Below are 10,107 nucleotides of genomic sequence, written 5' to 3' on the forward strand. Positions count from 1 at the left end.
ACCGAATTTCGGTTCGTGAATGAACCATGTGCGATTTACTCACCTCGATATTCCCGCTGCGTCTTCAATTCAACACAATACACACCGAAATCGTTCACCCAAGGGAGACCGTCAATCACCTAATCACACATGACCTTAACTTAGCCAATAGCTCAAAAACATACTCAAACGACAATCCAACGGTCGGATCGAAATTAAATAATGATCCAACGGTCGGATCCTCACAGATCGCCTTTAGGATCACCCCCCAAAAATCATCACGAAGATCCAACGGTCAGATCTTCCTGAATCGTCCTTACTAACATCTTCACAAATTTATACAAAAATCCGACGGACGGATTCTCACGAATCGCCTCCCTAATCACCGTTTTGCATTTATACGAAGATCCAACAGTCGGATCTTCGCCCATGACCACACAAAGCCACTGGGACAGTCATAAGATCATCGTATCAAAACTACAAGTCCATCTGACGGTCCTAACTTCACATATCACAAATCTAACGATCGAAATCGATCGAAACTTAAAAATTCATAACTTCATCATACGATATCCAAAAATTATGAATTATATATGCAAACGATCGTATCGACACGTAGAACACAAAAATGGACAGAAACTGTCCTTGGGGTGTCCGGAGGTCGCCGGAAACCACCATCACAGTGGCGGCACAGCCACCCATCCGAAGTCAAAATTAGACAAAACTCCCAACATCAAAGTCCTTCAACTCAACTCCAATTTCACTTTTCATAACTACACCAAAGTCAGATTATAAGCCAAAAAGTAGAATTTTACCTCGCAAGTTTTGAAACCCGAAGAACCCTAGTTTCCCAATCTTCAAAATTCGATCACCCCGGATCAAATCGCTGCAAGCCTTCTTGGGGATAGCTTCTACTTCCTCTGGGCTAGAAAAGCCCTCAAAGAACTCGAGCTATAGTGGCCGGAGCTGGGAGAACCAAGGTGGCGAAGGAAGACGATTTCCAGCTCGGCTGTGCGGCTTCTCGGTCTTCTAGCGGCCACCACGATGGTTATCTCAAGTCGATGTCTTCTGGAAAGTTGTAGAAAACTTCACGGTGAGAAAAATTGCTTTTGGAATCAGGTCGATCGGAGGCCTGTAGAGGAAGATATGGCCAGACAAAGTAGAGCCCAGAAAAAGTGGGGAAGAGCGATTTCGTCTCCGACGAGGCTCTCTTCTCGACCTTGTAGAGCCTCATACAGCTCGTATTTCACTTCGATTTCTTCTACAAACTCGTAAAGGGGGTCGAGACCAGAAAAACCCACTTTGTTTCACATCAATCGGTGGCCGGATGAGGAAGAACGAAGGTGACGAAGGGAGGGGGTCGCGGCTGGGCTCGGGAGAGAAATGGGGAGAAATTTCTGGAGTTCCAGAAATTCTGTCCTCATTTGCAATATTCGGATTTTTTTTCATATTTATAGAAAATCCCAATTTTCAAATATTCGTAACTTAATCATACGAACTCCGAATATTACGTTCCATATGTCCACGAACTCGTATCGACGCGCTCTACAACTTTCATGAAGGAAGTTTTCCCAATTTCCCAATGTATAAAAAGTCAACTCCTTTGACCCCCCTAAAACGTTCAGTTTTCAAAATAAAATCGCTCGAACTAATTCCACACTCCTCTAAGCTTCGTACTCGTGTCCACGACCACGAAATCATTTCCAAAACGTCATCGGAAATTAACTTGAATTTTTCGGGTATTACACTCTTCTTCCAATGCTGATTCAGAAGAACTAGGATCACTAGGACAACTAAGAGAGGTAAAGAGAGGAAGATCATCATGATAATTAAGGGAAGGAATTTGGATATCTGGGAGCATTTTCTCTACTCGATCGATCTAGTGAGGAGTAAGGACAGACATTAGAGAAGGTATACAAAGAACTTCTACATTAGAGAATATATATACATGCATAGAACTTCTTGCAATAATTTACCGTTAGCAGTAGCGGACCAAGAAGTCAAAGTTAGGTTTGGTGAGTACACGTTAGGCCATCTCCAGTAGGAGGGCCAAATTGGACCTTGTAGCCTCCTTAACTTATTTTTGGACTCCAGCAAAGGATTAGTAAAGTCGGGCTAGGTCATTAGGTCATCTCCAGTAATTGGGTCTAAAGGGTCATTTCCTAAATTGTAGCCCCTTTTTTATCTCCAACAACAACCAAGAAAAGGGCTAAAGGGCCAAAGGACTTAGAAAATGGCTAATTGTAGCCCTTTGGCTAGCCCAGGCCAAATTTAAAGGGACCAAATGAATGGCTAGGATTACATGCAACCACTAGTTAGTTATATTTTTTTTGTTATTTTTTTTATCAAAACATAAAAATTTTCAAAATCTCATTTTTCCTATAAATACAAACATCATTTCTGTATTATTTCACACCTTCTATTTTCTTTTATAATTCACCTCAACATAGATATTTTATCTTGTCAAAATTTTGCACGTTAGAAAAAATATTTACATCTCAAAATATAATCTAGCTTAGAATAATTACAACTAATAAGATCATAAATTAATACAATAATAAAATATTAGAAAGAGCTAAAATTTGGCCCTGCGTTACTGGAGACTATTTATTAAACAATTATATTTTGAGGGCTAAAATTTAGACCCAGACCCAATATAGCTCTCCATTACTGGAGATGGCCTTAGGGGAGGGGAGAGAGCTACATATAGCTCTTAGGGTGACTATTTAGCTAATGATGGGACCCACCACAAAACGGCTAAAGGTAAATAGAGTTAGGTTGATTGCATTCTCCCTGAAGCAAATCAAATGCCACAAATACATTACCGTTGGAATCGAACGGTGGTGCTTAATTAATAGACACATGCATCCATTCATTTGGGTTGTTGTGATTTAATGTGTTTGATTGTGCTTAATTTATAAACACATACATACAATATATATATACATACACAGGCCCGATCACAGACGGACGTCCGCACTATCGCTAAAGTGGGGACGTCGGCGCAGCAGCCGGACGGAGGCCGAGGCATCCCAGACGGCTTCTGGGCAGCGATCAAGGTCGGAGGAGGTCGAGGTTGCAGGTTTTTGGGCACCGACCTCACTTGCAACTGCAGGTTCTGGGCAGCGCTGCAAACCGGTTGTCGGCGACTCCACCCGACGACAGACTGGCTTCGCAGACCCCTAGCCTCGGCCCGGCAAGCCAAGCCGCGCCGTCGACGCTTGATCGAGGCCGGAGGAGCGACGTCCGCACTTTTTCTAGGTTGCAGACGTCCGCTCTCGAACGGTTTTGTATACATATATATATATATATATATATATATATATATATATATTTAATTGTACAACGCTAATATTTACTATATACTAATTCTCAACGCACTGTTCATCGGCTTATGAACAGTGCCGGCTGGAGCCGAGCCGGTAATGAACGAAAACTCCATTTTACCCCTGCGTGCTGTTTCTTGCTTCGACACCTGGGGTGTTGTTCAGTGCGTGTTGTTTCTTCCTCCGACACCTGGGTTGCTTCTCAGTGCTATCGTGTCTTTGCTACTTCACTCCACAGAGAGGGAGATAGTGAAGGAAGTGGTGCTGAGAATTGCGCATCCGCTTCTGACGACTTTTGGCAATATCAGCTGCAATCGATTTGCGGGTAATTTTAGTTATGATGTTGACGCTGCCTCTCTATCAATTCTGCATGTCATGATTGAGTGTCTGTTTTTCTTCGATTTAGGGTTTCTTTGTTGGGTTTTCTTTGGATTCACAGTTCGTCAAATTCGGTTCGGGTTGAAAGATTGGGTTTTGGTGATGAGTTAAATTTCTGGGTTTCATGTAATCTGTTTTCTCAAGCGCGCTGATAGACACGATCTTTTCTTTCTCTCTTTTCGTTTTGGTTGAGCTTTGTGTTTCTGTTGTTGATAGAGTGAAAGAGAGGGAGAGGATTGCAGAGAATAGGCTCTGCATGTTCTCTATGGGTGTGTTTTTGTGTTCTCTGATAAGAGAAGTAATCAAGAAAAACGGAGAATGAAAGAATTTGTGGTTTTTTTGAAAGAATTCTGATTTGGGGTTTTGGTTAAGGACTATTGGATTAGATGGTAGTTTACTTGATTTCATGAATTTGCTTTGTGATCTTGAAATGTTCTCTTCTGTATCTGAACATTGCTTTTGTTTTAGTCATCCGGATTGAAAAGTGGTTCTGGCACTGTCTAACAGCTAATTCATCTGGAACATCTGTAGATTTTGAAGCTTCACAGCATATTTGAGGACAGCGAAAGAGAGAAAAGAAGGAGAAGAGAGAGGGGAAAATCTTGATTAAAACTAATCAAGCCAACCAATAAAATTGTAACATTCCTGCTATAGGTAGTTCATTCTCAATTGCTTCTTTTTCTTCTACACAAATAGATTCACCAGTTATATTTACTTAACAAAACAAAATGATCTCTTATTAATTGTTTGCTTTTCTACATTTGTTTCTAGGATTATATCCAGTGCTTTCCGTGTTGAATAACCGCAGTTTCTCCCTAGAAGATTACATTTGTCATCAAAACTTGGTGAGCTTTTCATTTGGTGCAACGAATAGCAACACAGTTTAACCTAATTTCCTTGAATTCAGTATGTCCTTTTTTTAGTTTCATTTCATAGATATATCCGAACTTTATCATACTCAATTTGATAAACTACCATATAACTCATATTGTACATAAATGTCTAATAGCACAGGCAACCAGTTCATACAGCTAATCATTAGTCCACTTTCTCTTCTGTCTTAATCTGGTGTTTGAGCAATTCATAACTGATTCTCTGTTTTGTTGTCTTATCTTTCAACTGATATTAGTTTCAACTTTGATCACTACTGATAGAGATTCTAACGTTTTATAACTACTGATAAAATTGATAATATTAGCAGTTGAACATGCTATTATCATGTTGATACCTTTGATGCTCTTTTTAATAAAAATGCGAATAGATCTTAAACATGCTCCTACTTTTGCAGGTAACTAAAGACTCACACTTGGTCAGGATAAAACTAAATGTTCAATCCTTCGAATCATTACTTTCACCAATAGTACTATCTCCTACAATCGAAAACCTATGCATCCAAGCTAGCCAGCAAAATTTAGTTAGGGCTATAAATGAGTTCCAACAAAGTTTAGCTGACTGGTTTGAATGGATCGGTTCTCGACAGTGGCACATAGTAAGAATCAGTTACGCCAGAATATCAAGTAAAACCAACTGTCCACAGCTTAAGGTAAAATATTCTTGATCTCCTGATGTGACTTTCCTATATATGCTGAACTATTTATCTGATTGTGACTTTCAAGGACCACTATCAGCTTTGATGAAGCTGCACTTGCACAAATTCCTCAAGCAACCATCACAAGTTGGCACAATCCAGCAAATTAATCTAGCAGCTGCATTCACAACAACTTTTTAGCTGCTACATTCATTTGCTAAAGCCACTGCAATATTAATATTGGCCCTCAAGCAACCATCACAAGTTGGCACAATCCAGCAAATTAATCTAGCAGCTGCATTCACAACAACTTTTTAGCTGCTACATTCATTTGCTAAAGCCACTGCAATATTAATATTGGTTAGTCTAATTCCCTTTGAAGAACCGTAATATGTTCCTTTACCTTTTTCTCTTGATAAGAACACACTGCATTTTGTGACCAACATATTGATATTGCTGACTTTCCTTCTCTCTCAGATCTGCCTGAAGTAGCAAGAAATTTATACCTTCCGATACTATTATATTCAGGTATGTCTTCAATGCAAATATTATTCTCTTTACCTATAGTTCTAACTTTCCAGCTTCATCCTAAAATTAATTTGTTGTTCACTCTAAAGTTCTAGCTTAGCAAGATTATAGAAACTCTTAATCGATCCTTATATACACCATAAGCCTCTCGACTGTGAAATCACCTTAGATTTTCACTTTTAACTAATACTGTAAATTTAATTTATGCATAATATCAACTTTTAATTAGTTATCATGCACAATATTTTCAGTTCTCCACAAATCCTCTTTAGTTACTGCAAGGTAGCACAGAGATATCATCAATTTCAGCGATCAAAAAGATAAACTTTCCTCAAACTTTGCAATTAGCAAGGTAAATGCTATATATTCGTTCTTCCACTTTTTATTCAATTATAGCTTTCATTCAGTTTTTGTTAAAAAAGAAATTTTCAGATTGCAACTCTTTTTTTTTCATTTCAATTGTTTTCTGTAGAGTAGTACTTGCATCATTTTTCTGGGTTCAGTAAACTAGAGTTTTCAGCACAATATTATCCCATTGATATTACCATGAATCAAACAGCACAAACATACGTATGCGATAAACAGTAAATTTAACTCCAACACGAGCATTATATAACATAATCATATCTTATATAGCCAACATTGCCTTCCTTACTTATCAAAAAAAAACATTGCCTTCCTTACTTTAGCTTGAACATTTATCAAAGTTTAGTTCTTCACAGTCACACAAATTATCATTCCTTTGTGCATAGATGGAAAACTATTTTCAATATTTTCTGCCCAAAATGTTAGTATTCAATTTGCTTTACATAATAACTAAAAATTGAATTAAATTCATTTCACACTTTTTTTTTTCTTGCTCCAGATCTGTGAAACACATTGACAAAGCTAGCCATAATATTTCAGTCACAATCAAGTTATAAAACAGGTGTAGCCAATGAAATACATCTACTCCACTGCTTATATCAGTTCTTTGCCCTGATATACACTTCTTTACCTTCGTTTACTCACTGTTAAACCTGACTGCCTATGGTAGCACTAAGGTACCCTTTTATTCGTTTCTGCATGTTTATTCCAACCTTTGGTAGTTGATCAAGGATATGAACTATGTTATTTGGTGTGAGCTTCAAAAATTTGTCGCTCTCTTTTTTCCATTTTAAAATCCATCTTTTATTTTTTTGGTAGCATTTTTGAACACAATTTGTACTAAGCTTTCATTCGATCAACCAAACACATTAAGCAATAGGTTCTAAGACATTAAACGCAAGTATGACAAGCTACTAACTAGCTGATCACATATTTATACAATCCAAGACATTCTCTTCACTTCTCCAATCTTTGACCACATATATTCTTCGTATTTCAAAACCAAATCAACTACAGCAATGAATTTGCAATCATACTTCTGAATTTCTTCTTCAATTTGCTACCTTACTGTACTTTTAATTTAAAAGTCTACAATAGACAGTTAATTGAGAATGGTTGAAAACTTCACAAATTTTGTCATCTGCATTTTGCTACAGGAATATCATATGCAAAGAGTAATTTGCTCTGGATAATGTTTGTATGAAGTAATTTGCTCAATATCCTTAGAGTCATTTACATGTGCAGTAATCCGAGGTACTAGCCTTGCACAAAGTCAAAGAACATCCAGTATGATCATCTTCTGTTTGCAGTTGGACTTTGTCACCAACTCATTGATATTACATAATCAGTTATAGGCCCAGTGACACATTGTAACCCTCCACTTGAATTCATTTATTGTAATGGAAAAATTGTGCCTGACCTCAAATGGAAGTTGGTAAGGTGTACTTGAGCTCAAAACGTATGTAAAGACAGTTACACCGGAATGAGATGGAGATTCAATTAGAACATTACTTCATACAAACATTGTGCTATATAATGTTATCAAATCAACAATATTCTTATGTATAGATACAATTACTCTTCCAATAAATCCCGCAGCAAAGCGCGGGCCACTTTTCTAGTATACATATATTATATACGTCTCAAAAATTAATTTTGTTTTTGTTGGCCATCTTTATCAAATGAATTTTATGTTTTCCGGCGTAGCCTGGAAATAATAACTTACATTGTGTTCCTCTGCTGCAACTCCATTACAGTTTCCAAGCACACATGTACCTATTGTGTGCATGGAGTTGAATACTTTATACTCTACTATCCATTTGATAATGGATGATGTACATGTTGACTGCTGAATATGAATATTTCCAGCCTATAGCTAACTAGTTTCCTTTTTTTTTAGGGAGAATTCCACAAATGGTCACTCAACTATGACTCATTCGACACTTTGGTCACTCAAGTTTCAAATATATCACTTTGATCACTAAACTATTACATTGTCAATCACTTTAGTCACCCAATGAGTATTTTTTCTCACTTTAATCACTTCTCCCAATTATTCTAATACATATTTCACAATTGGTTGGATGAAAATATCATTAATATTGTGGCAAATAATTTTTTTTCAATGAAAAAAATTAACAAAGTGACTAAAGTGATTGACAGTGTAATAGTTGAGTGACCAAAGTGATATATTTGAAACTTGAGTGACCAAAGTGTCGAATGAGTCATAGTTGAGTGACCATTTGTGAAATTTTTCCTTTTTATTAATTAAAACTTTAAGATTAGGATAGAGGAAGAATCACTATCAAGTATCAATTTAAGCTATTTGTAAACGGAATAAATGAATACCTGAATGTAACCACCGATGAAGATGTGTCCCAGTTTAATCCAGACCTGAAGATAGAGTTTTTCTTAATGGTCTGGTCTGGACTGAACTGAAGTTATATATATCAGCCTTCTCTTACTATTTCACTGGTCTAATCTCTACAATCAGTACAACATGACTTCAGACTAGGGCTGCCACTTGGTTTGGTAATTACCAAACCGACCGAATACCAACCGATACTTTAGATTTGGTAAGCCAACTTTTTGGTAACCGAGACCGATAAAACCAAAATCGAAAATTACCGAAAAAGTTGGTTTGGTTTTGGTAAATACCGAATCTACCGATTATCTAAATATTAGCTTTATATACTGTGGTTTTCAATACACATACATGTATATTAAGAAGTAAACATAAAAAATTTCATAATAGTATGAACATTACTCAATATACTACATTAATAGTACATGTATTTTGAGTAACCTAGTCGAAAAAGGTTAAATAACCTAGTTTTATTGAAGATGGTAAAAATTTGATGTCATATATACAAAAAAAAGCTATGATTAGTAGATGAATACGAAGTTTACGACTATAAAATTGAAAAACCTAATTTTGTTCATTTCTAATTTATATTACAAAGAATTAGTTGTTTTTAGTTGTTCTAAAATTGGTAATACCGAAAATCAAAATACCGAATTTGGTAGATATGATTAAAAACCGAAAATTTTGGTTGGTAATTGGTAGCTCAATTTTGAAACCGAAAGCTTTGGTTTTGAAGTTGGTAATACCTATAACCGATTCGAACCGACCGAGTGATAGCCCTACTTCAGACAATAAGAGCCACGCAGCTTCTTTACTTGTTAACAACCACACAACAGAGAAAACACAATAATAGTCAAAGTTGTTATAAATATTATATAAATGTGGTTGTCCACTGTAAATACTCATTAGTTATGTCCTTATGATGTAAACATTACTCCTATATAAAGGGGTCTAATGAGAATGAAATACACACTTCTACCTCCTCCATACTCTGTTTCTCTCTTCTATCTCTATATTTTTCTCTAGTTTATAACACGTTATCAGCACGAATTTGCTCTTATTTTTCTTCTTCTTCTTCTTTGAACTCCATGATGATCCGCAAGCCTTATGGTACAACATAGTTGCTTATGATCAAGGCTAATGATCTATGAGTTTTTCTTCTTTCTCTCCTAGATGAATATCAATTTTCTTTATGCGATCATTTACATATATTTGTATGTATCTTTTATATAATATAATTGTTGAAAATTTATATTTCAAATACGACAATGAGAACTACATGTTCCATTGCTCAAGACTCGAGTCCTCTGACCGAATAGTCTTAGAACCTATGGTTCTATAGACATCACACGAATGTTTTTCTCGTGTGTTCCCTATGGGATCCATTTTTCATATTTATGAACTCTTCGAAACCTTTATTTCGTATATGAATTTTTCATAGAACATATTGTTCTAATAATTATGGATCCTAATATATCTCATCTTTTCTGTTTGTAGAAAGATGACGCATCTAACAAAATTGGACTATGATCCTCTTAAAATTTCTAGCAAGAACTATTTGATGCTGAAATTCACCTTATGGCTAAAAACCTTGGAAATGCCATCAAAGTTGACAATTAGTCATCTGTGCAAGATCC

General features: G+C 36.4%; 1 long non-coding RNA gene across 9 annotated transcripts; it reads left to right on the forward strand.

Moving 5' to 3' along the window:
* Nucleotides 1-3,444: 3,444 nt before the first annotated feature.
* On the forward strand, nucleotides 3,445-7,669 carry LOC133723653 (uncharacterized). 9 transcript variants are annotated; one of them, XR_009853168.1, is made up of 9 exons: nucleotides 3,445-3,630; nucleotides 4,215-4,337; nucleotides 4,455-4,528; nucleotides 4,972-5,226; nucleotides 5,300-5,571; nucleotides 5,689-5,739; nucleotides 5,991-6,091; nucleotides 6,605-6,782; nucleotides 7,263-7,669. It is a non-coding gene; the product is annotated as an uncharacterized LOC133723653 (long non-coding RNA). The 9 variants fall into 9 exon arrangements; XR_009853171.1 differs by having other exon boundaries at nucleotides 7,351-7,669; XR_009853170.1 differs by having other exon boundaries at nucleotides 4,191-4,337; nucleotides 6,605-7,669.
* Nucleotides 7,670-10,107: the final 2,438 nt, after the last annotated feature.

This window comes from Rosa rugosa, chromosome 7, assembly GCF_958449725.1.
Source record: "Rosa rugosa chromosome 7, drRosRugo1.1, whole genome shotgun sequence".
Taxonomy (NCBI): Eukaryota; Viridiplantae; Streptophyta; class Magnoliopsida; order Rosales; family Rosaceae; genus Rosa; species Rosa rugosa.